Genomic DNA, 27,643 nt, shown 5'->3' with positions numbered 1-27,643 from the left:
GCTCGGAAATTGTTTCCGTTAGGCGAGGAGACTAGGACCCGTGGACACAGCCTTAGAATTAGAGGGGGTAAATTCAGAACAGAAATGCGGAGACATTTCTTCAGCCAGAGAGTGGTGGGCCTGTGGAATTCATTGCCACAGAGTGCAGTGGAGGCTGCGACGCTAAATGTCTTCAAGGCAGAAATTGATAAATTCTTGATGTCACAAGGAATTAAGGGCTACAGGGAGAATGCGGTTAAGTGGAGTTGAAATGCCCATCAGCCATGATTGAATGGCGGAGTGGACCCGATGGGCCGAATGGCCTTACTTCCGCTCCTATGTCTTATGGTCTTGTACTAAAGACTGAGAGACAGATTTGCAAGAATGGGGTCAGATAGCATACTCAGGTAAGATTAAAGATTAGCTATGAAACTTGAGGACTGTCTGCTTTTTTAAAAAATAGTGGCTGTATCCTTTATGAACATAGAGTATATGGCTCAGCCATTCCCTTTAGCAAAACAATTCGTTGTAATAACTGTGTAAATCTCTTCTAACATTTCCCACAGTCAGAATTTCTCAATTGTTATGGTGCAGATGGAGACCATCATTTATATTTTTACCAGTTGTCTGAGTGAGAATCCTGACTTCAATTCATTCTTTTTCTGACCTTTCCCCATAACCTTGAACATTGAATCATTATTTAAATAGAAGCAATGTCCTCCTGAATGCCTCAAATGAACCTACCTTCCGGGCAGTATGTTCCCTCAGCCTCTCAATGATAGATGATCGTCAACTGAAAACCATCGTTATTATTCCCTATCACTATTTCAAAACTCTCAACATGTTAAATGCATGAATTCAATCTCCTGTTATAGCTTTCTGGTTGTAATAAAATGATATAGAGTCATACAGCTTGGAAACAGACCCTTCGGTCCAACCAGTCCATGCTGACAATAACCCCAAAATAAACTAGTCCGAACTGCCTGCTTCCGGCCCATATCGTCCAAACCTTTCCTATTCATGAACTAATCCAAATGTCTTCTAAATGTTGTGCTGTACCCACATTCATTCCACACACTAACCACTTTGTCTGTGTAAAAATGTTTGCCTCTCTAGATCTTTTCAAATCTTTCTCCTCTCCCCTTAAAAGTATGCCCCCTAATCTTGAAATCTGCCACCATAGGGTAAAGACACCTACCAAACACCTTATCCACACTCCTCATGATTTCAAAACCCTCACTAAGATCACCCATCAACCTCTTATGCCCTAATGAAAAGAATTCCAACCTCTCCCTGTAACTCAAACCTTTCATTCCTGGCAATGTCTCGGTAAATCTCTTCTGAACCTTCTCCAACTTGATAATATCCTTCCTATACCTAGAACTGGACAGGGTGTTCCAGAAGAAGAGCTCCAAAGAAAAACCTGGGAACCAAAGACCACCAGTAAGCCTAACATCTGTGGCAGAGAAGATAAGATGCACATGCATTTTGAAAGACAGGGTTTGATTAGGTATAGTCAGCATGGCTTTGTACATGGGAGAGCATGCCTCACAAATTTGTTAGAGTTCTTTGGTGAAGTGACCAGGAAGTTTGATGAGGGCAGGGTGGTAGACATAGTCTATATGAATTTCAGTAAGGTCTTTGATAAGGTTCTACATGGTTGGCTGCTCTGGAAGGTTAGATCACATGGAATCCAGGGAGAACTGCCCAATTGGATACACAATAGGCTTGATGGTAGGGAAATGTTAAAAATCACACGACACCAGGTTATAGTCTGACAGGTTTATTTGGAAGTACAAGCTTTCGGAGCGCTGCTCCTTTGTTAGGTAGCTCGTGGAGTAGAACCATTGGACACAGAATTTATAGTAAAAGATCATAGTGTCATACGCTGATGTGATATATTGAACAAACCTAGATTGCTGTTCAGTCTTTCATCTTTTATATTGGGTTGCAGGTTTCGATTCATTACTATATAAATCCCAGAACTACTTTCAAGTCACATTCCTGAGATAACTTAAGATTTTATATATAAAAAAAGTGACATCTCAGCTCAGGCAATGCGTTAAAAGTATGAGGTTAAAGTCTGTATTCCAATCTTGAGCCAGACTAGTTCTATTTCCAAAATAGGAATTTATAAAATGTCACATGGATAATAGAAAATATTGACTGCCTACAGATTGTGCCTTTTAAACAAAGTCGGATGTATCTGTAAATACAGTTCTCCAAATGGAAATTCACCCCATGAATGTGTGCGTGCATGTGACGGAGTAAGAGAGTGTGTGCGCTTGATAGTGTGTGCGTGAGTGTGATGGAGTATCTGCCTGTGAGAGGGTGAGTGTGTGGACAGTTTTTGTTTGTGTGCTTGAGAGAGAGCGTATGTATGAGAGAGGGTCTGCGTGAGTGTGTGTCTGTTTGTGTGTGTGTGTGTGTGTGTGTGTGTTTTAGTGAGTGCAGTGAGATCACCTGTGGTGTGACATGAACTCAAGATCCGTGTTGAGGCCATCCCCATGGGTACCAAACTTGGCTGTCAGTCACATGGATTATAGAAAATATTGACTGCCTACAGATTGTTTGCTTTTTGAACAAAATAGAATGTATCTGCAAATACAATACTCCAAATGCAAATTTGTTCCATGAATGTGCACGCGTATGTGAAGGAGTGAGAGAGTGTGTGTGCGTTTACGTGTAGGAGAGAGTGTGAGTATGTGCATGTGCGAGTGTACTTCGAAATAAACCTGTTGGACTATAACCTGTTGTTGTATGATTTTTAACTTTGTCCACCCAGTCCAACACCGGCACCTCCATTTAATGGTAGGAAGCAGAGGGTAATACTGGAATGATGCTTGTCGGACTGGAGGCCTTTAATTATTGGAGTGTCTCAGGTCGGTGCTTGGTCCATTACTGTTTGTTATCTATATCAATGATTTGGATGAGAATGTACAAGTCATGATTGATAAGTTTGCAGATGACACTAAAATAGGTGGTATTGTAGACAGTGAGGAAGGTGATCAGAAATTGCAGCAGGACCTTGATCATCTGGGGAAGTGGGCTGAGAAATGACAAATGGAGTTTAATATAGATAAGTGTGAGGTCTTGCATTTTGGAAAGTCAAATCAAGGTAGGAGTTTCATGGTGAATGGTACAGCCTTAAAGAACAAAGGGACCTTGGAGTTCAGGTGCACGGTTCTGTGAGCCATTCTATGACTGTAAGAGGCCTTACCAATGTCCTGTATAATGTCAACATGATATCTGAATTCCTTTTCTCAAAGGTCTGAGCAGTGAAAGCAAGTGTGCTAAATGCTGCCTTAACTAGCCTGTCTATATGTGAAGCAAAGTTAAAGACTTATGTACTTGAATCCCTAGGGATCTCTGTTCTACAACACTACCCAAAGGAGAAATTGAGAATGGCAGATGCCGGAGATCAGAGTCAAGGGTGTGGTGTTGGAAAGCCATAGCAGGTCAGACAGCATCTGAGGAGCAGGAGAATTAATGTTTTGGGCAAAAGCCCTTCATCAGAATGCCCCTCCTGATGTAGGGTTTTGCCCAAAACATCAATTCTCCAGCTCTCCGGATGCTGCCTGACCTGCTGTGCTTTTCCAGTACCGCACTCTCAACACTACCCAAAGCCCTACATATATAAACATCAGGATTGGCAGCAGCTTAAAGGCAACCAAAACCTGCTTCACCACAATGTATAGATATCATGACTGGGTTCTGGGTGCTGTTGATAGATGAAAACTGGAAACTATATTCATACAAATTAAACTTTCTTTTTAGCTATTTACAGAGATATGGTTCAGCAGGGCTTCAATAGAACCTTCCCTCGGGTCCCAATTCTGTCTGATCTGACATACCTCCAGCTGTTAGCATAACAGCTATTAGCCACTTCATGCTGCACACAGGAATTTTTGTTTTAATTGCTGGAACAAATCTGGCAGCTATCAACAAGGGACTGCTCTTTTCCTGAAGTTGCAGGGCAGCAACTAAACAGCAAAGGTCAAATCGTCATTGTGCTGTTGAGCTGTGACCACATCGAAGCTTGCCTGAAGAATGTGGCTGCCCATTGGTGAAAGTTGATTCACAGCAGCTACTTCTTTGGGCTATTTTCCCCTTTGTCTGTCCTGGTGCAGCTCATGAAGCTGCAGTTCATTATTATCCTGCATATTGATGCTTGTCTCTATCAAGGTATTACTGAGCTTGCAGTACACAGTCTTTACTTTGTGCATATTATTAGATTTATACCATCATACACTTACTTACTAAATACTTGGTGCTTCAAGAATTCAAACACTGCTTACTAAATAACTTGGTTTTGCATAATACATATATGTTTCTTGCTTTTATCCTTTTTCTTTCTCTAGATATGTTTTTAGCTTTCAATTTGCAAACTACTGCTGTACCTTATCTTCCTATACCCTGAAGAATGATCTAGTTGATCTGATATCTGAATGAAAGATTAATATACCATGGATAACAGTGAGCTCTACTTAAGATTACTTCAGTTATCATTTCTGTTCCATACCCCCTTAGGACCACCTTTTAATTCAAAAAGAGCAGAATAAAAGTTCTAATTGTGAAGCAGATTTATTAAATAACTAAATGAATAGTAACAATAAGAAAATATATCTTTACAGCTGTTCAGGTTCACTCATCACATCATAGAAAATGGTTTGCAACATTTGGATTATACAATGCTAAAAATTAATTTTCTTGAATGTTTGCCACATTGATGGAAATGATAGCACAGCTTCTTTTTTTACAGAGGGACAGTTTAGTTTTCTTTTCAAGACAATCAGTAAATCATTGATCTATTAGGACATTCCAGATAATTTCAATGTTTAGAAAAGATAACACAGTTGATGCCTTAGAAACAATTCCCAGAGATTTAATTAGCACTCTGCTGAAATAATCTGTGGGTTCCAATCAACAAGAACAAACTGTTCATACGGAATGATTGATTGTTTTAATTGAAAGTCTTGACCATTCCTGTAAATTTGCCTGAGAAGCAACAGTCTCGGCTGGGGTTAAACCCCACAATTTAAATAGAATGAACTGGAGCATTTAATAGGAGAGAGTAATTTTAAGTTGGTATGTGTTGTGGCATTAAAAGAAACAGTAGTAAGCAATGTATTGTATTAATTTGAGAAATAAGAGATGAAGTAGGTAATTTGGTCTCTCTAGCCTGCTCTGTCATCCAATGTGATCATGGCTTGTTTGATTTGTTTCAAATTGGCATAAGCCAACATTAACGAATAAAGTTGGAATTTAACATTCTTACAACAAGAAATATTCTGTTTGCTCGTATCTTGCAGGAAGTAAGAGTCTGCTTGAGTGGAACAATCAATGGTAGCTTGTTCACTTGGGAAGCAGTGCATTGGCTGGATGCAGGCTTCTAGAACTTAATGCAGAAATACATGGAATCAGTTGTCGGTTTTAGCAAGCCCTCTGACATTGTGGATGTATTCCTGAGCTGAGCAAAACATGTTTGGCTAAATCCCCTGTTGCAGCTTGGAAAGTCCTTGATACATTAAGTTGAAATATGTGCTAAGAGCCGCAAATAGTTTTATTTCTGGTGATTGCAGCTGCAGCTTGTACACCACAAAACAGTACAATCTCGCTCATGTTGCTCACTGAGCTATCTGAGTATTCCATGTTCCCTTTGTTATTTTATTAATTCATTACAGAGATAGCAGAAATATTCCCAATGATGTCAATGGCAATGAAAGAATTAAAATCTAATTTGGTGCACATTTAAATGCTATTTCATCTTTTTTTTTTCTTTGTAGAGGTTGCTAAAGCAATCAGCGTCAATGCAAAAATGGAGCAGTCGGGGATGCAGAAATTCTGAGCTCAAATTTTCAGTGAGCAACAATAAGCCATGAATAATCCTCTTGAAATAATATTCAAAGAAATTACAATGGTAATAAAATTTTACCTCTTGTACAATATGACCAACACAACTGAATGTTAATATTCTGTTTAATATTCTCTGCTCCATTTGAGTAGTGACAGCCCAAATCAAGGAGTTGATTAAGAATGGGATTTATGATCCATCTCTTTTATCAAAATTTATCAAAATTGCTGTTGAATGTGTTTTATACCCAGAATATAATGTATTTATTTAACGGCATGAAGAACAGTAAGGAACCAGTTATCATTTGATGCATATTTAATTGTGTCCAGCATTGCATTGCCTGGCACATCTGGTTAATTTAAAATCATGAAGTTTCTTTTACTGTTGACCGCAAGTTTTATTACACTTGTTCCTCACATCATTTAATTAAAAATTGACTATTCTTCTGAGTTTAACTTCAGATTCCTTGTGTAAGTTGCAACTGGCAGATTTTCATCTAAGCAAAGTGTATTCTGAATGGCTTTCCCATAAGTCATCATGAAATAGAGACGCTTAATTTATTATACTCTGTAATCACATTTTCTGAGCGTCCCAAAGTGTACCACATCCTATGTTCAGAGAAAAACACAATGTCAACCAATTAGCATTAGCTAGGTTTATAAAAATGTGTGACCAGTTATGCTGATTTTGGTAGTATTGGCTGATACAGAAATACCATTCCCTATTCCTCTTCAAATCATGGCAGAGGACAATTGCCTTTATACACCAGCTAAAGTTGAAGCCCTTGGATTTGAAGGCAAAGTATTGACTTGCTTAGTAAATTAGCTGAAGAACAAGCAGTAGTATAGAGATAGAATAAGCAAGTGCTCTAATTGGTAAGATGTGAGCCTCAAGGATCTAAACTATTCATTGAATTTACTAATGAGTTGGATATGGGATAAAAAGCCAAATTTCCAAGCTTGCCAATCAGATGGAGGTGATACATAAAATCAAGTTAATACATTAATCAATAATGTGAATTGGAAAAAGGTGTGCTAAATGGTTAGTGCAGGCAACCATTTAGTGCATGCTAAATGGTTAGTGCATGAAATGTAGACATGGGGATTCCTATAATCTATCATATTTTCAAACGAAAATCTAGAATCACCAAAGGTTCAAATAAACTTAGAGATTCATGTACCTAAATGATTAAAATGTGGATAGGCACAGTAAATAATCTAAAAGATACAATGGGCTTCAGGCCATTATCTCTCGAGGACTAAAATACAAATCTGTAGAAATAATGCTACAGCTGTATCACCCATTAGTTAGCTAACAGCTATGTTTATTTCTAGATGATATACATTGGTTTTGTAAAGAGATTCACCTGAAATCCAAAAGTTACATTACAAGAGCTGAGTAAGAGAGATTTGGTTGTATTGTCTGGAATTCAAAAATGTTAAAGGGAACAGGCATGTATCTTAAATACTGTAACCTTGGACTACAGTCCAAATGCTAGAAAGAGGAGTGAGGTGGCTGGTTTTTTCTTTTGTTCAGTTCAGACAAGTTGGGCCAAGTGATCTCTTAGTGAGCTGTAAACTTCCTGCAGCGAGTATCTCATCATCCATCTTCCCAAACCCTAACTCTGTCTACAAGGTACACGTCAGAAATATGATTAAGTATTCTCCACTCACCTGGATGAGTGTAGCTCTAGCAACACTCAAAAGAAACTTAACATGATCCAAGATGAAGAGCCTGCTTGATTGGGACCCCCAACCAGCACCTTCAACACTAACTCCTTTCACCACAGATGTACAGTGTCAGATATATAAGGTCATTGCAGTAACTCATCAATGCTCATCAGACAGCATCTTCCAAGCCTGCCATCTCTACAATCTAGAAGGATAAGTGAATCCAAATGCTCCATTCAATCATCACAGGAATTCCTAGACAACATCTGGAACATAAACATAGATAAGGATAAAGCAATGGTCTCATTTCAATGTAACGGTGCTGTTTACCTCAGTTGACAAAACCTTAGCGAATGGGACAATAGCCAACTTCGTGGGCAAACAGAACACCCATCTCCAGGCTCATAGCAGAAGCAGTGATGCAAAGACAGCCCACCCACAAACTCAATGAGATACGTGGACCACACTTCTGTAATAATTAAAAGAACACAAACTGGATGATCAACATCATGCTCACGGGGATCAAATTTACGAGAGAGGAGGAAACTAACAACCAACTCCCATTCCTGGATGTGATGGTAGAATGAACACAGTGGTGAATGTACTACAAGAGTGTACAGAAATGCCACACACAGACCAGAACTTGAACTACTTCAGCAACCAACCAAACACACACAAGAGCAGCTGCATAAGGACCCTGTTTAAAAGGGTTACAACACACTGCAGCACTCCCAACCTGCGAAGAGAAGAAGAAGAAGAAGACCTGTACAGAGTCTTCACCAGGAATGGATATCCCCGCAATTTCATCCACAGATGCTGAGCAGACAGACAATGTGACATGGGCATGCCACGACCAACTCTCTAGCTACGCTACCTTGCATAAAAAAAATCTCTGAACGAATAGCCAGACATTTCCAACCACTCTGATTCATGACAGCCCATAAACCAACAGCCACACTCAGACAATAACTCACCAAAACAAAAGACCCTATACTCACCATGTGCAGGACAAATGTGGTGGGTGAGATTCCATGCAAAGAATGCATGAAACACTATATAGGACAAACAGGCAGACAACTTGCAATCTGCATCCAAAAAGTACCAACTAGCCACTAAACGCCATGCTCCAGTAGCCATACACAAAGACAACAAGACCACAAATTCGACGGGGACAAAGCAACGATAATAGAACAAGCTAAACAGAGGGCAGGCAATGAATTTCTAGAAGCATGGCACTCATCCATGGACTCCATGAACAAGTACACTGGCCTAGACCCAATATACCGGTGACCACAATGAACAACCGGAACAGGCAACCAGAAGCAGCAGGAACGAAAGCACATAAATTCCAAATGACACAGTACAGCAGCGTTTCACAGTAGGCTCCAAAGCACTGAGGATGTCACCTAGATAGGGGATGAAACATCTGCAAATCAACTTCCCACCTCAGTGAACATACCCACAACCATAGCAACTGGCACCCGAGCTACAAATCTTAACACAAACCTAGAAGGATAAGTGCTGGAGATGGATGGGACTCCCTTCCAAGTCACTACCATCCTGATTTGGAACTATTGAACGAATAGCCAGACATTTCCAACCACTCTGATTCATGACAGCCCATAAACCAACAGCCACACTCAGACAATAACTCACCAAAACAAAAGACCCTATACTCACCATGTGCAGGACAAATGTGGTGGGTGAGATTCCATGCAAAGAATGCATGAAACACTATATAGGACAAACAGGCAGACAACTTGCAATCTGCATCCAAAAAGTACCAACTAGCCACTAAACGCCATGCTCCAGTAGCCATACACAAAGACAACAAGACCACAAATTCGACGGGGACAAAGCAACGATAATAGAACAAGCTAAACAGAGGGCAGGCAATGAATTTCTAGAAGCATGGCACTCATCCATGGACTCCATTAACAAGTACACTGGCCTAGACCCAATATACCGGTGACCACAATGAACAACCGGAACAGGCAACCAGAAGCAGCAGGAACGAAAGCACATAAATTCCAAATGACACAGTACAGCAGCGTTTCACAGTAGGCTCCAAAGCACTGAGGATGTCACCTAGATAGGGGATGAAACATCTGCAAATCAACTTCCCACCTCAGTGAACATACCCACAACCATAGCAACTGGCACCCGAGCTACAAATCTTAACACAAACCTAGAAGGATAAGTGCTGGAGATGGATGGGACTCCCTTCCAAGTCACTACCATCCTGATTTGGAACTATGTCTCCAAACCTCCTTTTGCTGCTTTGTCAAAATCCAAAATCACTCTACTTTATCTTGTGGTTGACCCTTACTCTAAGGGCTACAATGGTTCAAGAAGGCAGCTTTGTCACTAAATTCTCCCGGAATAGATTAGATTAGTAGGGATTGGCAATAAATACTGCTCTTGTCAGTGATGTACACATCCTATGGATGAATAAACAAAAAAAAGGTACTTATGGGATAGAACTTAATCCTAGAGAAAGCTGCAAATTATTGTAATTGGATGATGTCGATCAAGGATGGAATATTGATCAGTTCCTCAAGAGCTTGGTAATTTATATATCTCAGTTAGGGTGAGCTGAGATTTCTTCCAAATACATAATGAAAGCACTGAATCCATTATTTCAGTCCTTCCTCCAAACTCTTCTCCCTCGCTACAGATTCCATCTGTCTCCATGGCAGTAGAATTAGATGAAACCAGTCTTTGAGATTCTCCTTAAAAATCTACTCTTTGACCAAGCTTTTAGTCATCTGTCCTAACCTTAGAATCTCTACAATGTGGAAACAGGCCCTTCAGCCCAAGAAGTCCACACTGAACCTTCGAAGAGTAACACACCCAATATCAATTACCCTACTCCACATTTACTCCTGACTAATACACCTAACCCTCACATCTCTGACCACTATAGACAATTTAGCATGGCCAATTCGCTTAACTTGCACGTCTTTGGGTTATGGGAGGAAACCCATGCAGACACGGGGAGAATGTGCAAACTCCACACAGACAGTCGCCCAAGGCTGGAAGTGAACCTGGATTCCTGGCACTGTGAGGCACCAGTGCTAACCACTGAGCTACTGTGCTGTGCCATCTGTAGCTCAGTGTCATTTGTACTGCTTTTAGTGGTTTTATGTTGAAGCCATTATATAAAGATAAGCTGTCTTTGAGCCTTGTTCTATTTAGATTTATATTATCTTTTCAAAATGAAACTCCGAATAATAACATTGGTTTATGGTATAATAATTATAACCAGGACCAGGTGGAACTCATTGACTGGGATCTTTGATTGGGGCTGTTAATCTGGGCCAATCAGGGAGCCCCAGCTGACAGATATAAATGGGCGATACTACAGCAGTTGGATGGTAGTGTGGGGGTAAAAAAGAATAAAAAAAAGAACAGGAATGTCAGGAAAAAAAATGGGAGATATCTTGTATCTCTCACTGTGTCTCACACCTGCACACACACAACATGGGTGCTGGGGAAAAAATAAGCACTACCGTCTAACTGCGGTAAAAAACAAAAAAAAGAAAAGGAAAAAAAACAGAGGAGTATTAAGGGCACAGCTTGTCATTGGCCACTCGGGTGTTTTCGTAAATAAATAAATAAATAAATGAGAGATACTACCGCAGTTAGATGGTAGTGTGGGGGTTTAAAAAAAAGAAAAAAGAATAAAAAAGAACAGGAATGTCAGGAAAAAAAATAAATGGGAGATATCTTGTATCTCTCACTGTGTCTCACACCTGCACACACACAACATGGGTGCTGGGGAAAAAAAATAAGCACTACTGCAGTTAGGTGGTAGTGTGGGGGTTAAATTTTTTTTAAAAAAAAGAAAAAATAAAATAAAATAAACAGGAGTATCTGTGGGCGTTTGCACTCCCTTTTTGATTTTCTTAAAAACCTCCTCCTCTGCTTTTGGTTGCACTTCAGTCCCACGCTCCTGATCTTCGGGCACCCGGTACGGAGGAGGGAGGGCAGGTCTGAAGATCACCTCATGGGTCTGCTCCTGGGCCTGGCTAAACTGGCCATCAACAGGTCGAGGCAGCGGACCGTGGAGGGGGTCGTTAGGGCTGACTGCCTGCCCCTTTTCCGCGGTTACGTTAGAGCCCGGGTTGGAGATGGAGCACGCGGTGTCCACCAACATCCTGGAGTTGTTCAGGGAAAGGTGGGCGCCGCAGGGAGTGGAGTGCATCATTTCTCCCTCCAACTCTATTTTGATTTAGTCCCTACCCTCCCCCTCACTGTTTTGATCACACAGCACTGCCCTTTGATGTGAAGGGCAGTGTTTGTCACTGGCCACCCGGGTGTTTTCCTATCTTCCTGGTGGTGGAATTTGAATAAAGATTCGTGCACTTTGTGTCTTTCACTGTGTCTTTCACTGTGTCTCACACCTGCACACACACACCATGGGTGCTGGGGAAAAAAAAAGCACTACCACAGTTAGGCAGTAGTGTGGGGAAAAAAAAATGAACATGTGTTTCATCTTATGTTTCACTGTAAGAAAAAGACAAAAAAAAAAAAAAAAAAAAATAGGACTGTCACTGCTTGTCACTGGCCACTTGGGTAAAAATAAATTTAAAAAAAAATGTGAGATACTGCTGCAGTTGGGTGGTAGTGTGGGGGTTAAAAAAAAATTAAAAAAAAGGACAGGAATGTCAGGAAAAAAATAAATGGGCGATATCTTGTGTCTCTCACTGTGTCTCACACCTGCACACACACAACATGGGTGCTGGGGAAAAAATAGGCACTATCGCAGTTAGGCGGTAGTGAGGGGGTTTAAGAAAACAAAATAAACAGGAGTATCAGAGGTTCTGTTCACTGAGAGCTGGCTAAAAAAAATAAAAAAAATAAATGAGAGATACCTTGTGTCTCTCACTGTGTCTCACACCTGCACGCACACAACATGTGGGCTGGGGAAAAAATAAGCACTATCGCAGTTAGACGGTAATGTGGGGGTAAGGGGAAAAAAATAAACATAAATATGAATGTTTCGCTTGTCATTGGCCACTCGGGTGTTTTCTTTCTTCTTGGTAAAGAGAGAAAAAAAATGTTTAAAAAATAAATGGGAGATACCTTGTGTCTCACATTGTGTCTCACATCTGCACACACACAACATGGGTGCTGGGGGAAAAAATAAGCAAAAAAAGAAATGAGTGTCAGAGACCCCATTTAAAAAAAAAATAAACAGAAGTGGCAAGGGTTCTGTTCACTCTAAGAGCCAGTACTGAGCTAGCGGGATCAGTGTCATAAAAAAAATGGGAGATTCCAAGAGTCTCCTCAGTCTGTGTACTCGTTTTGAGCTGACTGGTCATAGCCCATGTATAGTGCACATGAAAATATAGGGTGATGGGACATTGGCTTCTTTGCAGTTATTTCAATGGTGTCTCAGTAAAACAAATTGCAGTTGAGTGAAGCCATTTTTCTTTTACAACTTGGGGACAATACACTTCAAGATTCCACATTCTTGAATTTCAATGTTTGTTTTCACAGCAGCATCACCCCACTGAAATGTATTGCAGAACACAAAAAACTCAGGTGGATCCTGAAATCATTTTATGAACGTCAGGCTTCTCTGGCAACAACATTTACCTCAAGTAGGATTTCAGCATAAAGCCCAGTACAGCAAGTGAGACATTAGTCACAACAATAGCATGTGCTGGATGCCTCCACAATTTTAATCATTGTCGGTCACATGAATTGTTAGAGCCGTCCAGCATTTTTATTAATGATCAAAGATGTGCAGTAATACAAACCTATTACTGAGGGTAATGCCTCAACTATGTACTCACCACCCAAATATGTCTTGTTGGAAATTTTAAGTTGACAATAAGAAGGAATGCAGCTTGTTGAAATTATGTTCCATTGCCTTCAGAGGAAAGGGCACTTAAGCCACGCAACTGCATTTGAGAATCGAGTACATGCACACTAAAGCTTCACTGAAATTGGTTAAGTTCATATTTAGCATAATACAAGTCATAATCAACTTTTGAATAGCATGAATATATCTGGAACAAAGCTGCTTTGGACACTTGCTGTGATTGTGAGTATTTCAGCTGTATTCCAAAGATATTTGTTTATCATGTGTTACTGTTCTTCATGCAAACTTTCCAGCAGCAGAATGGCCACAGGACCATTTTTAAACTATCATGTAATGAAAATAACAGATGGTAGAAGCAGCAGAAAGGGAGTATTGAGGACATCGAGACCCAGCAGAGCGCCTATGTGCAGCCCTAGGCTAATGTGCTACTCTGCAAGGAAAAGCTACCCAGAGCTCGGTTTGACTGTTAATGCTTTTGCTAAGCTACAAGCTGCTAATGAGTTTTACTGCTCAGTGTAGGGAAATTTGTTGTCAACAATATCAACAAAAAACAGTAATACTGTCTGTGGAAACACTGCTAAATTATATTACCGATGGCACTTGTAAACTTCAGTGTTTTCTCTCTGTTCCTAAGTCCAATGCTTTGTACTAGGATCCCAATGGCTGATCTCAGGGAGATGTCAACCACTGCCTACCTATGATTTGTTTCTTCCACTTCTGTCTTCCACCTGCAAATACTTTATCCATTATATCAGATTACCTTCAATTGCAATGCACATCAGCTTTATTCACTGACTTAGATCAAATGTCTCACAAAAATCTATGTATACAAGATCCATTAATCCTCCACATAACACCTCAGCGAGTCTGTCAAAGAACTCTATTACGTTAGTTAGACTTGACTTACCTTTCGTATATCTCTGCGTGCTCTCTCTAATTAGCTTCCAAATGCTCACTTACTTAGCAACTGATGATGGATTCAGCAATTTTGCTCCTAACACGCAGCTCACTGTTAATTGCCTTGATTTTCACAATTATTTTTCCTAACAAAAATGTACTGTTTGCCTCCTTCCATTCCCTGACTGCTATCCATTCATCTGTTGCATTTGGAAGATTACAGCTCTTATAATGAAACCACCTCATCTACTTTAATACCGTTCTTCGCTTCACTGATCTATAATTGTCTCTGCCAGACATTGTGTCCTCCTCCTTCACTGTGATAATCAAAACAACTTAGCAATTTTTGATCTCTTGTCTTTCTTCTCCTATTCTCTTCTTTGCTTTCCAGTTTTGTTAATCAATAATCCTCATTCTCGTTTTTGCCACTATCATTGACCCTTTTCAGCCTTTTCCTTAAAACCAGCTCTAACTACTCTTGTGGTTCATTGTTGCCTTTCCCCGGATATATATATATATTTGCCCGTCTGGCTTACATATTGTCAGAATTCACTATGAAACTATAATAGAAAAGAATGTGAGGACATTCCAGCAATATAAACAAGTCAGTTTAATATCAATGATGGGTTAAGTTTTAGGAATTATCATTAGGGAAAAATAAATCACAAGGCACTCAGATGTTTGTGTTAATTAAGGAAACACAACACAGATTGCTAAAATGCTAATTATGCTTCACCAATTCAATTGAATAATTGATGAAATATGGAAGATCATTTTCTGGACAGGATTCAGTCCATTGAGTCTGCCCACTGTTCAATAAAATCATTATGATCAAACACTTCAATGCCTTTTATTAACTCCATCCCCAGAACACTGTACTGCATTGGTAATTGGAAGTCTATTAATCTCTACTTTAAACATATACGCAGACTGAGCTTCCATAGCCTTTCTTTTATGGGAGAGAATTCTGAAGGTTTACAAGCCTCTGAGTGGAAAAAAATATTATTTTCCTCAACTCAGACCTAAGTGGCATCCGTTCACTTTTAAAAAGTTTATACCCCGATTATAGATTCCACAACCAAAAGCAACCCCTTGCCTACAGTATGAGGTCACCTCTCATTCTTAAATTCTCGAGACAATACTCACCCAAGCTGCCAAATCTTCCTTGGGATAGTCTTGCCATTGCAGGGAACAAGTCTGGTGAAAAACTATTACCAATGATTTAATGAACAGAACACAATGGATATTATTTGTGAATCTTGAAGTAAAACATCTGATAAAATACTTGCGAAAAGGCTGGTTAACAAAATTGAGACATGTTGAAATGGAGGATTCATGTAAACCTGCATTTTATGAGAGAGATTGGTTTAAGGACAGAAACATTAGATGATGTAAATGGTTAGTATTTTACAAACTGGGTGATGGTAAGATGATTCCCAGTATTCAATGCAAGGACCTTTGCTTTGTTGATATATAAACACCGAAATACTGCTGTTTCAATATTTTCTGATGATACAAACCAAAGGTTTGACAGATCATAAGGATGATGTCAAATTGACGTGAAGCTTGCATAGTGAACAAACAGATGGTAGAGGTACGTGTGCACAGAGCACTGTCAGTCTACATTATTTCAAGAGATAATGTAGACTGACAGTTCTAAAAAGTGCACAGGTTCAGATGGACCTGCATTCATGTGTAGAAATATTTGAAAGGACCTATTGAGTAATTAACAGAGCATATGGGGTTGTGGGCTTCATCTATAGAGGTTTTGACTTGAGTATGAAAACTGAGAGGCCATGACGAATCTGAATAAAAGTCAGGCTAGGCCTTGATTGTGTCTACTTAACACTGGTTACCCCACTTGAAGAAGGTTGTGAGATTTATTGACAGGGTGCAGAGGAGATTTACCCAAATAATTCTGGGCTGACTGATTTGCTTTCCAAGGATAGGTTAAAAAATTTGGAGCTGTTCTCCTTTTATTTTTGGAACAATGGAAGTTGAGAGGGAGTTTGGTGTGTAAGATTATGACAGGTTAGATGATGTGAACAAAAGCTGTTCCCATGATCTAATGGACACATCCATGATTTTGGGCAAGCAGTACATGCTGATTTGAGGAAGAACTTTTCAACACACAAGTAGGTAAGAACCTTAGACCCACTACTTGTGGATAGTGGAAGCAGAGGTTATTGAAATCATCGAATCCCTATAGTGTGGAAACAGTCCATTCGGCCCAACAAATCCACAGCAACCCTCTGAAGAGTAACCCACCCAGACCCATTCCCCCCTACCCTATTAGATTCATAGAGTCATAGAGATATGCAGCACAGAAACAGACTCTTTGGTCCAACTCGTCCATGCTGACCAGATATCCCAACCCAATCTAGTCCCACCTGCCAACACCTGGCCCATATCCCTCCAAACCGTTTCTATTCATATATCCATCCAGATGCCTTTTAAATATTGAAATTGTACTAGCCTCCACCACTTCCTCTGGCAGCTCATTCCAAACACATATCACCCTCTGAGAGAAAACGTTGCCCCTTAGGTCTCTTTTATATCTTTCCCCTCTCACCCTAAACTATGCCCTCTAGTTCTGGACTCCCCCACTCCAGGGAAAAGACTTTGTCTATTTATCCTATCCATGCCCACATTATTTTACAAACATTTATAAGGTTATCCCTTAGTCTCCAACACTCTAGGGAAACCAGCCTTAGCCTATTCAACACTCCCTATAACTCAAATCCTCCGACCCTGGCATCATCCTTGTAAATCCTTTCTGAAGCCTTTCAAATTTCACAACATCTTTCCTATAGGAAGGAGACCAGAATTGCACGCAATATTCCAACAGTGGACTAACCAATGTCCTGTACAGACACAACATGACCTTCCAACTCCTGTACTCAATGCTCTGACCAGCAAAGGAAAGCATACCAAACGCCTTCTTCACTATCCTATCTATCTGCGACTCCACTTTCTAGGAGTTATGAACCTGCAAGGTCTCTTTGTTCAGCAACACTCCCTAGGACCTTACCATTAAATGTATAAGTCCTGCTAGGATTACTTCCCCAAAATGCAGCACCTCACATTTATCTAAATTAAACTCCATCTGCCACTTCTCAGCCCATTCGCCATCTACATTTACCCCTGACTAATGCATCTAACCTACACATCCCTGAACACTATGGACAATTTAGCATGGCCAATTCACCTAACCTGCACACCCTTGGACTGTGGGAGGAAACCGGAGCACCCCAGAGGAAACCCACGCAGACATGGGGAGAATATGCAAACTCCGCACAGTCATGTAAGGCTGGACTCAAATCCTGGTCCCTGGTGCTGTGAGGCAGCAGTGCTAACCATTGAGCCACCATGAATGTTCTTACCTTCTGAAATCAAAAATAATAATAAGTGAAGACCATACACACATCAAGCCTGCTCCGGCATTCAATATGATAACAACTGGTTGTGGAATTCAATTTTGATTTTCCTGACCACTCATGATCCATTCTCCCTGTAATATTTTCTGCTACTGCAGTTTCTTTGGCAACCAGAAGTCAATGTGTCTGCATGCTTAAAGTATGCACATACCCTTCGAGCAGCTACACAACTTAGAGAATGTTTCTCCCCATATTCCTACATTGCTGGAAGATCCACACGGGGTTGAGAATACTAAAGACTGCCCACTGTTTTAGAGATGACATTTTCTCCTCCACTGTCATAAACGACCTGCCCCTTATCCTGAAATTATGGCCTTTTGTCTGAGATTCCCCCAACAGAGGAAAAAAATTTCCATCAGTTGTCCAGCAGGCCTCTATATAATCTTGTATATTTTAATGAGATCATCCATTGTTCTTCTGAACTCGAGCATATACACACCCAATTTTCTCAGTCTCTCTTCAATGGAAAACTCTCTTATCCCAGGGACCAATCTAAGAAACCTTTGTTGTGCTGCCTTTGATGAAAGTATGTCCTTTCTTTAAACATACAGAGATCAAAATTACACATTATATATCAGGGCTAAATTTGTGGAGTTGTATGAGATAGCAGGCAGGTTCAGAGAATTACGTTGAAGGTGGCTTCCTTACAGGATACCATGTGTTTTTACTGCTGGATTGTTACTCCAGAAACCCAGGTAATGTTCTGGGGACCTGGTTTCAAATCCTGTCACGGCAGATGGTGGAACTTGAATTATTTTTTTAAAATCTGGAATTAAGAGTCTAATGCTGACCATGAAACCATTGTCAATTGTCAGATAACCCTATCTGGCTCACTTGTGTCCTTTTAAGGGAAGTAAATTGTCACCCTTACCTGGTCTGGCTGACATGTGATTCCAGACACACAGCAATGTGGTTGACTCTTAACTGCCTCTGGGCAATTAGGAACGGGCAATAAATGCTGATCTGGCCAGTGACACTCATCTCATGAATTATTTTTTTAAAAAGCCCAGCGGCAGGAAAACTATTTCTGAATGTCAACAGCAGCAAAAGGAAATGGGAAATTATTAGTGGGAGCTTCATAAATATTCAAATTCTACCATTTGCCTGCAATATAAATGTAATTTGTCAAGATTTACTGTGGTGTCCCCGAATAAATGAAACTGAGGTGAGCATCCCTTGCCTTCACAATGCTGTCTGTTGAATGTTGGTGACTTAGAAAGGGCTTAATGACTTATTGTGGAAGTATTTCTGACTTACAGGAAAATGATTCACCAGGAACTAGATTATTTTCTTCATGATTAAACTTGATCATCTAAATAGTATAAAGTGAGGTAGGAAATGACAAAGCTTATGTTGTTGGGTCAAAAAATTTAAAGAGGTTGCATCCCACCTTGAGAAAAGAGAAGCCACTTATTAAAGTGGTTTCAATATCTGAGTCCCTAAGGAGACAACATTTTGGAGATCACCTTTGAAAGAAAGGAGCAGGGGTTTGCACATTCTCCCCTTACCTGCATGGGTTTCCTCCGGTGCTCCAGTTTCCTCCCACAATCCAAAGATGTGCAGGTTAGGTGAATTGATCATGCTAAAATTGCCCATAGTGTTCAGGGATGTGTAGGCTAGGTACATTAGTCTGGGGTTTATGTAGGGGAATGGGTCCGGGTGGGTTACTCTTCGGAGGGTTGCTGTGGACGTTTTGGGCCGAAGGGCCTGTTTCCACACCGTAGCGATTCTATATCTTCTATATATCTAGAGATTCTATATCTTCTGTTTATCTTTAAGCCCTTCATCAGGAATGTGGGGGCAAGGGGGCTGCGAGATAAATAGGAGGATGGGGGTGAGGTAGCTGGAAAGCATTAGGTAGATGCAAGTAGGTGGTGATGGTGAAAGGTCGGAGGGCAGTGTGGAACAGATAGGTGGGAAGGAAGGTGGACAGGTAGGTCAATTCAAGAGGGCGGTGCAGATTTGGAGGGTTGGATCTGGGATCAGGCAGAGGAAGGACTCTGCCACCTTTCATTTTCTGACGAATTAAATAGAGGGCAGCTTTCCCATACAAGTGCTAATTGAGGTCTTTAAATGGGCAATTAATGACTACTGAAGGGCTTCAGTCTGCACTGCTGGTATTCAATCTGTGGCAGACAAGAATGTTATTGCAGGCAAAGCACAAGAAGCAAAACTGTTTCATTCAAAGGCACATGGCGCCTGGTCAAGGAACTTGGCAGAAGGAAAGATATGCGCATAGAGAGTCACATCCCTCGCACTTTCCTCTGAATCACTCTCCTTCACCTCTGTTGTCATTAACCCCCCACCTCCCCAATGAGTGAGCCAATGTATTTGGTGGTGGCATTACCAGCAGTGTAATGGAGAGCTGCTGGATTTGGAGTAAAGGGTTAACTACATATTTGCTCCAAGTATAGCTACCTGAGCATGTAAGTAAGGGCTTATGACATAGTGACATCAGATCCGATGCATCTGTGGGAGAGAAAGAGATATTCACTTGCTTACCATTTCTTACCATTCCTTGTACATAGTCACGTTCAAAAAAAAAGCTTGATAATATTCACTAATCTGAATACAGATCAGATTTTACTTCATTGGCCTCTGCTTTGCAGGCAACTCCCAGGGAAGGGGAGTGCAAGATCTTTACCCCACCCCAGCCTAATTTGCCATCAGCAGGCCTTCTTCAATTAGTGATGTAATGCACTGCAGGAGACAGCTATCACTTTGGATAAAAGTGCTCCCTTGCTAAGAACTATTCCTGTTTCTTTAACCTGTTTTTGTTCTGCAGACTATATCAATTAAGTTTTTTTTTGTGTAATTACGTCATTACCACCAGTTTTAATTAATCAATTCCTCCACTGTTAATGTACAACTTAGTTCTTTCCACATATTTGTTGGCTGTTGGTAGGCTCAGTGAAGTTCATAATTATTCATTGGTTCTTGGGCTGCAATTATTTAATTAACATTAATAGTGTAATATCATTTATTTCAATCAAAGCCACAGTGGTATTTACTTTATTCTGTAAGTCTGTTTCTGACAGCTGTCTGGGCCAGCTCTGTAATTATTAATTTGTTTCAAAGACAGAATGCTATTTGTTTAACCCCAATACCAATACTAATTATTTAATCCCTAGTCCTAATATTGTTTATTTAATTCAATGCTTCTAATTATTTCCAATGCTCAAATATTATTTAATATGTGTTCCAATATCATTTATCTTGTCCCATTGATTCCCCTTATTTAATCAAGTTAATTCTCTGTATTCATTAAATTGTTAATTGAGTAAATTATCATTTACTGATGTCCATGGATGAAATTAAGGCAGTTCATTCTGCTCCAATACTATTTGGTTTGTTGGAAGTAAAGAAGTGACATATTTTTGTTGGGCCACGCACTGCTTTACTGGTCATTGAACTTTCACCACTTCAGTTTCAAGATTATTATTTTCCCTGTTAGCAAACATTTTGAGTTGAAGATATCCATCTTTTTCTGAAGAGAAATGTTTCAAGAAATTTTTAAAATAGATTATACAGGAATATGGCATTTAGAAATTACAAATATATTGTAACCTAAAATATAATTTGGAAAGCAAGTGATTGTGTATTTGAAGGTTACTGGCAGACAGGAATAACTGGCTGGTGTTTGCCACATTCTGTAGCCACAGCCCTTTAATTAGCACCAATGTTGCATTCAACCATCAATCTCGGAATGACATATGGAAATATTAAACAGTTGATGCCAATTATAAGATTTAATGTTCAACCGTGCACAGTAACATGACAGATGTGTTCTGCATACATGCATCATTCCTTATGGATCTGACTGAAAAAAATGCATAAGATTGGTTTAAGTATGTCAAATAACTGACAAGTATGCTGATGTACTTTCCAGGTAGATCCTGCTAAATAATCTATCTGAAATATGATTCAGAGTAAATTAAACTTGGAGGAGTACAATTAATGGCAACAAAGTAAATAAAGTCAATGTCTAAAAGCAAAATCCCTTTCTTGATATGGCACTGACATTTAAATTCTGATTTTCTCAACTCTGTCACATGCTTAACTCTGAATCGCAGTGTCGCAGGTTCAAGCTTCACTTCAAAGGTTTGAGCACATAATCTCAGCTGGCGCTTCAGTAAAACATTGGGATAATGCTGTTATATTTTTCAAATGAATCTTCAGAAGATGATCCAGAAGAAAGCCATTTAGCACATTGTGTCTGTACTGCTTCTCTGGGCAAGTTAGTTAAGTGTAATTCTCCTGTCTTTTACCTGTAACCTTTGCAGATTGAATGATTATTTGAATAGAAACAATGCTGTCAAATATTGCAATTGAACTGCTTCCAACACGCTACCAGGCAGATCCTAACTACTCATTGAAAAACAAATTTCTAAACTGGCATTTGCTTTGTTTGCAAATTACTTTGAATCCATGCCCTTTTGTTCTCTGATCCTTTTCAGTTGGAAACATTTCTCCCCACCTACTCTGTCCAGGGCCCTTGTGATTTTGAAAACTTCTGTCAAATTTCCACTTTGCCTTCTTATGTCCAAGGAAAATAATTCCAACTTCTCCAATATATCTTCATAACCAAACATTCTCATTCTTGTAAACTTCTTACCCACTCTTGAATGAATTCAGAATATTTGAAAATGTAGTGTCCAGTAATGTACACAATACTCCAGCTGAGGTTCAAGTGTCTTTTATATGTTTGGTATATGCTTCTTGCTTCATGCTGTTGCACTCCATGCCTCTATTAATGAGCCTAGAATAGCATGTTTTAGGAACTGCTTTTTCTACAGTCCTGCCACGTTTATTAACTTACATATTTATGCACCCAGGTCTCTGTCTCTGCACATCCTTTAGACTAGTAATTTTTTATTCAAACCAACTCTTCATGTTCTTTATACCAATTGTATCACCTTATCCACATTAAACTTAAATATTTCAACTCAACCTGCCTCCAACAAACTTCCAGCAATACATTACATTGCAGATCCTAACTGCTTGCTGTTTGAAGAAAAAGATTTTTCTCAGCTTGCATTTGCTTAGTTTGCAAATTACTTTGAATCCATGCCCTTTTGTTCTCCAATTCTTTTGAGTTAGCAGCATTTCTCCCCACCTGTGTGCCCACTCTGTCAACTTGCCAATGTCACCTTTGAAGTTCTGCACTGTCATCCTCACAGTTTACAGTTCTTCAAAGTTTTCTATCGTTCAATAACTTTGAAATTGTCCCCTTGACAGAGCAGAAAAGTTGTTCTAGTTATTGTTGACTTCTCAACCAATCCCCCTCAAACTAGATCATTTGCGAATTTCAGCTTTTATGATCTTGTTCTCTGGTAAGTGGCTATGAATTGAAGTGCTTTGAAAGATGCTGTAGACATAATGAACTCGCATTTATGCAGTGTCCTTCTTGACCCTGTGTTGTCCAAATCACTTCACAATGAAATGATTCTCCTTGAAATGAAATTGATGTAGTAACTTATGGAAACAATTTGCACACACAGTCCTTTCAATGAGGTTAATGACTGATTAAACAGACACCGTGGTGTAACTTAAGGGGAACTTTTGGGTAGTTCCCAAGAAGAAATACACTGCTCTTTTATATATATTAAAAAATTGTGGTGTTTGCAGCTAGAGAAAGTGTGTAGAATCATGATTTAGTTTTAATATATCAAATGAAAGTCTGCACTGTCTCAATATTACACAAGAATGCCTTTTAGCATATGTAGTCATATGTCTTAAACTGATGAATAGATTCAACAAAATGTGGTACCCAAAACGGGTATGGTCCAATGAAGAACTCACTAATTTTTGGAAAAGATGCCAATCTGAGCTTGCAATGTTTTTAAAAGATCTGCTAACATTGTGAGAGAGGGTGAATTGTCTTTTTAAGAGTGTTGCTGGGGCTTAATTTCAGAATGACATCATTCTAAAACACAAACAAACAATCATGTTAAATGCTGTAATAAAATTTGTCGTAGATTCCTTAACATGAGCAGAGTCCTCACAGCAGATTATTGGGTGTACATTGGCTTGAAATCATCTCTGAGGTAGAAGTTCTAGAATTTCATTTCACTTTTGTAGTTACGGGAAAATAAGCATGGAACTCTGCATAATCAGTTAACACTGTGGTCAGGGTATGGACTCAAAGTGAAGACACTCACTTATCTATGTAGGTGTTTATAAGATAATTGATATGGTAGGACAGGCTTTGCATTATTAGGTGCTTTCAGATGAAGCTTTGTGAGAAAGAAAGGTTTTCTATCCTTCATTATAATAACAGGAGCTCCAAGTGTGGGGAAACTTAGTTAAGTTAGTTAACTTAGTTAACATCAATCAGGAATTTTGAGAAAACGTAAGCAAAGCTTCTAAAATTTGAAGCTTACCAATCTATACCATCAGAATCTCATGACTATGAGGCAGTGGGATCTAGGGCAAGGTAATGACAGTTATATCCATAAGATCCATGCACAGCAATGTTCAGCTGACCTGCTCAAATTAAAAGAACCTTTAAAATACTATTGCTGGATTTACAATGACTAAGGTTTTATTGCTGGCAATATGTTTGCTGGCCAATGCAATGATGCATTTATCTGTTCTCTGTTGGAAAACATCATAAATCATCATCAATTTGGGTAAAGCAGAGTCATCAAAATCCCGACTTTCCAATTACTGTATCATGTGTGATTAACACAATGAGTGGAAGCAGCTTTTGTCAGTGGAGTACTTTTTTTGAAAGGTAAGATGAAATTTCATTCCCGCACATGGATAGCACAGGCTCACTCTCCGTGTAAAGCAAGAAGGCACTATGGAGCAGAGGACAAATGCTGAGATGAGTTGGAAAAATGTTTCCCTGGGAGTTGTGGGAATGGAGAAGGGTCACAATCCCCTGCAGCGTGAGCCTGATTAAACCTTTTAAAATTATTTAAATCATGGCCTCTCTAATCTGCATATCCCTGTGAGTTGCTCCAGAAATATAATTTTAGCATAAGCCACTGTATAAAAGCAGGAATGTTTTGTAAACACAGACTCTCCAGAAATGTTTTTCTTCAATCTGAATTTCTTATAGAGCTTTTCATTTTGTATGCATGCGTTCTGACTTCATTTGCAAGATTTATTTTGGGGTTTTTTTTTGAGCTGTTTTCATAGTTTTTTTTAATGTAGTAGTTATGGGTTTGTTGCTGTGACAAGGGTCATTTCCTGTTTATTGGGTAAGTATCCTCCTTAAAAGATACCTTGCCCCCTGGTTGCTGGAGAATGGGGGATTTCCATGGGATGTTTTGTGCATGAGGCACATGTCCCAGTAACCTATCTTCTCATAGAATTAGGTCCCTATCACATCTCTTTTTACAAGAGAGTTGATGAGAGAGGCCGTTCTCCATTTCTGGAAAAAGTTCTTACATTGTCACCTTGATGTCCGAGTGAAAAAAAAATCCCCATATGTCAGAAACTGGCATAGCGCACCCAGATTGAGGGACAAATGCACAACCTGTACACAATAAGCAACTTGAGTTATACTTATTAATTAATTTATTTATTACGTTACATCAAGCAGCTTGGCTGTTCTGAGCTAGTTTAAAATATTAGGTTTTGAAAGATCTGATTTTGACAAGACTTTAAATTCTGTATTATGCTTAGAGTCATAGAGATGTACACCATGGAAACAGACCCTTCGGTCCAACCTGTCAATGCCGAGCAGATATCCCAACCCAATCTAATCCCACCTGCCAGCATCCGGCCCATATCCCTCCAAACCCTTCCTATTCATATACACATCTGTTGAAGCAATGATAAAAAAAAATAAAATGAAAGATTGTAGTCAACTCTTTCATACCATGCCCTGCCCCACTCTCCTTATATGTTCAGTCCATGCCAATACATGGAACCTATGACCTCTTAAATACCCTGTATGACAACAAATGCTTTCCACCAACTCCTATGGTTTGTTATAGTCCTGATGCCAACGTCTTCACCCGTTACACCCCTCCACAATTGTGTGTATTTGTATCTTCCATATATCCTCACCCATTGTTCATCAAGTGTAGACCCACACGAAAATTAGATAATATTATAAGTCACTAATGCACTATTTTTAAAAAAAAACTGCTTTTGACTTCCTTTGATCCCTTTTATAAGAACAAGCATTTGTTTCATAATCCAGCTTGATACACTTTATAAGCATGTGGAGTTGTCCCATTAAACTAAACTGGGAGTTGCCTAACTCATAATGACGGATTGTGAAATCTAATATTGTACTGATAGACCTCTGGATTACAACAGAAGAAACCAAGAAATAGATGTCTATCAACACTGCAGACAATATTTTCAATTATTTAAAGAGCAGGATATTTAAATACCTAGATAGCTTGACTGTTCTTTGAGTTTATCTATTTTTAAATGTACTTACATGTTTACTTTTAACCATCCTAAAAGGCACCCAACCTCTCTCCAAATTGTTCAGGGACCATATACAAAGGATACCTATCTTTTCAAAGAATTCTGACCTGTTTTTAGACCTTTCTGATATTTAAAGTGTGTAAATCACATTTTAGACATCCCTCATGTAAAATTCAAATTTGACTTAATGCAGTCGCATTTTACTGGCTGTTCTCCCATGAGCCAATGATGTTCAAACTGCAACCTGTCTTGTTTCCAATCCCTACAAAAATGTAAGGGAAAAGTTTTGGATTGATACTCCTGGATTCATGTCCCTAAGTGCTACTTTCACTAAGGTGGAGAAATCTTCCATCTGGGAAACATTTCTGGCCTTAATGTTTAAGCATTGATGTAAAATGTTCCCTACTATTGGGACAAATTTTAATTATACTCCATATTTAGTATTTTGTGTGCACCTCTCTTTAGTTTAGATCTACAAGCTCTGAAGTTCTCATAACCCTTGGGTTGCTTTCTCATATGAAACTAAAGCTTTAGTCATCATCTCAAAGCTCACTTTGTGCCAGTGGTGATGGCAACGTAACAATTTCAGTGGATTAGTTATTCCAAGACCATGGCTAATGTAATGGGGACATAGGTTTAAATTGCACCATTTGCAGCTGCTGCAAGATAAATTTAACAAATTAATAAAACATAAGTTCTGTAATTGAAACCTAGTCTCTATAATGATTACCATGAAACTACCACAGATCCTTGTAAAAACCCATTTGGTTCACTGTTAACCCGTTGGAGAAATAAATCTGCCATCCTTACTGGAGTGTTTTATTCTGGTATATACTAACTCATAGATGTCTGTGTCTCCGGATAAGCCAACATTTATTGTGAATGACATTGCTGTCTTATGTAAGCCAGACCAAGGAAGGACCAGAATTCCTTCCCTAAAGCGCACTATTGAACTAGATGGGTTTTTATAACAATTGACATGGTCATCATGAGGTGAACTCTTTATTCTAGATATCTATTGAATTCAAATTCCACCATCAACTATCATGAGATTTGAATCCATGTCATCAAAGCATTAGCCGAGGGTTCTGCATTGCTAGTCCAGTAACATTACCAACATGCTACTGCCACCCCTTGGCCTGGCCTACATATCTATAGATATGGCAATGTTGTTGAGTCCTGAATCCTTTCTGAAATAACCTAGCAAGCTGCTGAGTAATAGCATTTATCGATGGATAACAAATGTTGGCCTTGCCAGCAATGCTCACATCTTGTGAAAGGATTGTCAAGCCTTAATTACCGTACAATAGACAATAGGTGCAGGAGTAGGCCATTCTGCCCTTCGAGCCTGCACCCACCATTCAATATGATCATGGTTGATCATCCTTAAGCAGTACCCTGTTCCTGCCTTATCTCCATAACCCTTGATTCCACTATCCTTGAGAGCTCTATCCAACTCTTTCTTAAATGAATCCAGAGACTGGGCCTCCACTGCCCTCTGGGGCAGAGCATTCCACACAGCCACCACTCTCTGGGTGAAGAAATTTCTCCTCATCCATGTCCTAAATGGTCTACCCTG

At 39.5% G+C, this 27,643-nt stretch overlaps 1 protein-coding gene across 1 annotated transcript in view; it reads left to right on the top strand.

The window, feature by feature from the left end:
• The window catches only part of pcdh15b (protocadherin-related 15b), a 1,523,107-nt gene that overhangs the window by 501,827 nt on the left and 993,637 nt on the right, over nucleotides 1–27,643 (top strand). The window contains exon 3 of the mRNA XM_043712368.1: nucleotides 5,766–5,899. The gene's annotated coding sequence lies outside the window, so the exon portion shown is untranslated. The remainder of the gene's footprint in view (nucleotides 1–5,765; nucleotides 5,900–27,643) is intronic.

This window comes from Chiloscyllium plagiosum, chromosome 22 (assembly GCF_004010195.1).
Source record: "Chiloscyllium plagiosum isolate BGI_BamShark_2017 chromosome 22, ASM401019v2, whole genome shotgun sequence".
In the NCBI taxonomy this organism is placed as follows: Eukaryota; Metazoa; Chordata; class Chondrichthyes; order Orectolobiformes; family Hemiscylliidae; genus Chiloscyllium; species Chiloscyllium plagiosum.
The sequence above is the reverse complement of the archived record's forward strand: the minus strand, read 5'-3'. Positions and strand labels throughout refer to the sequence as shown.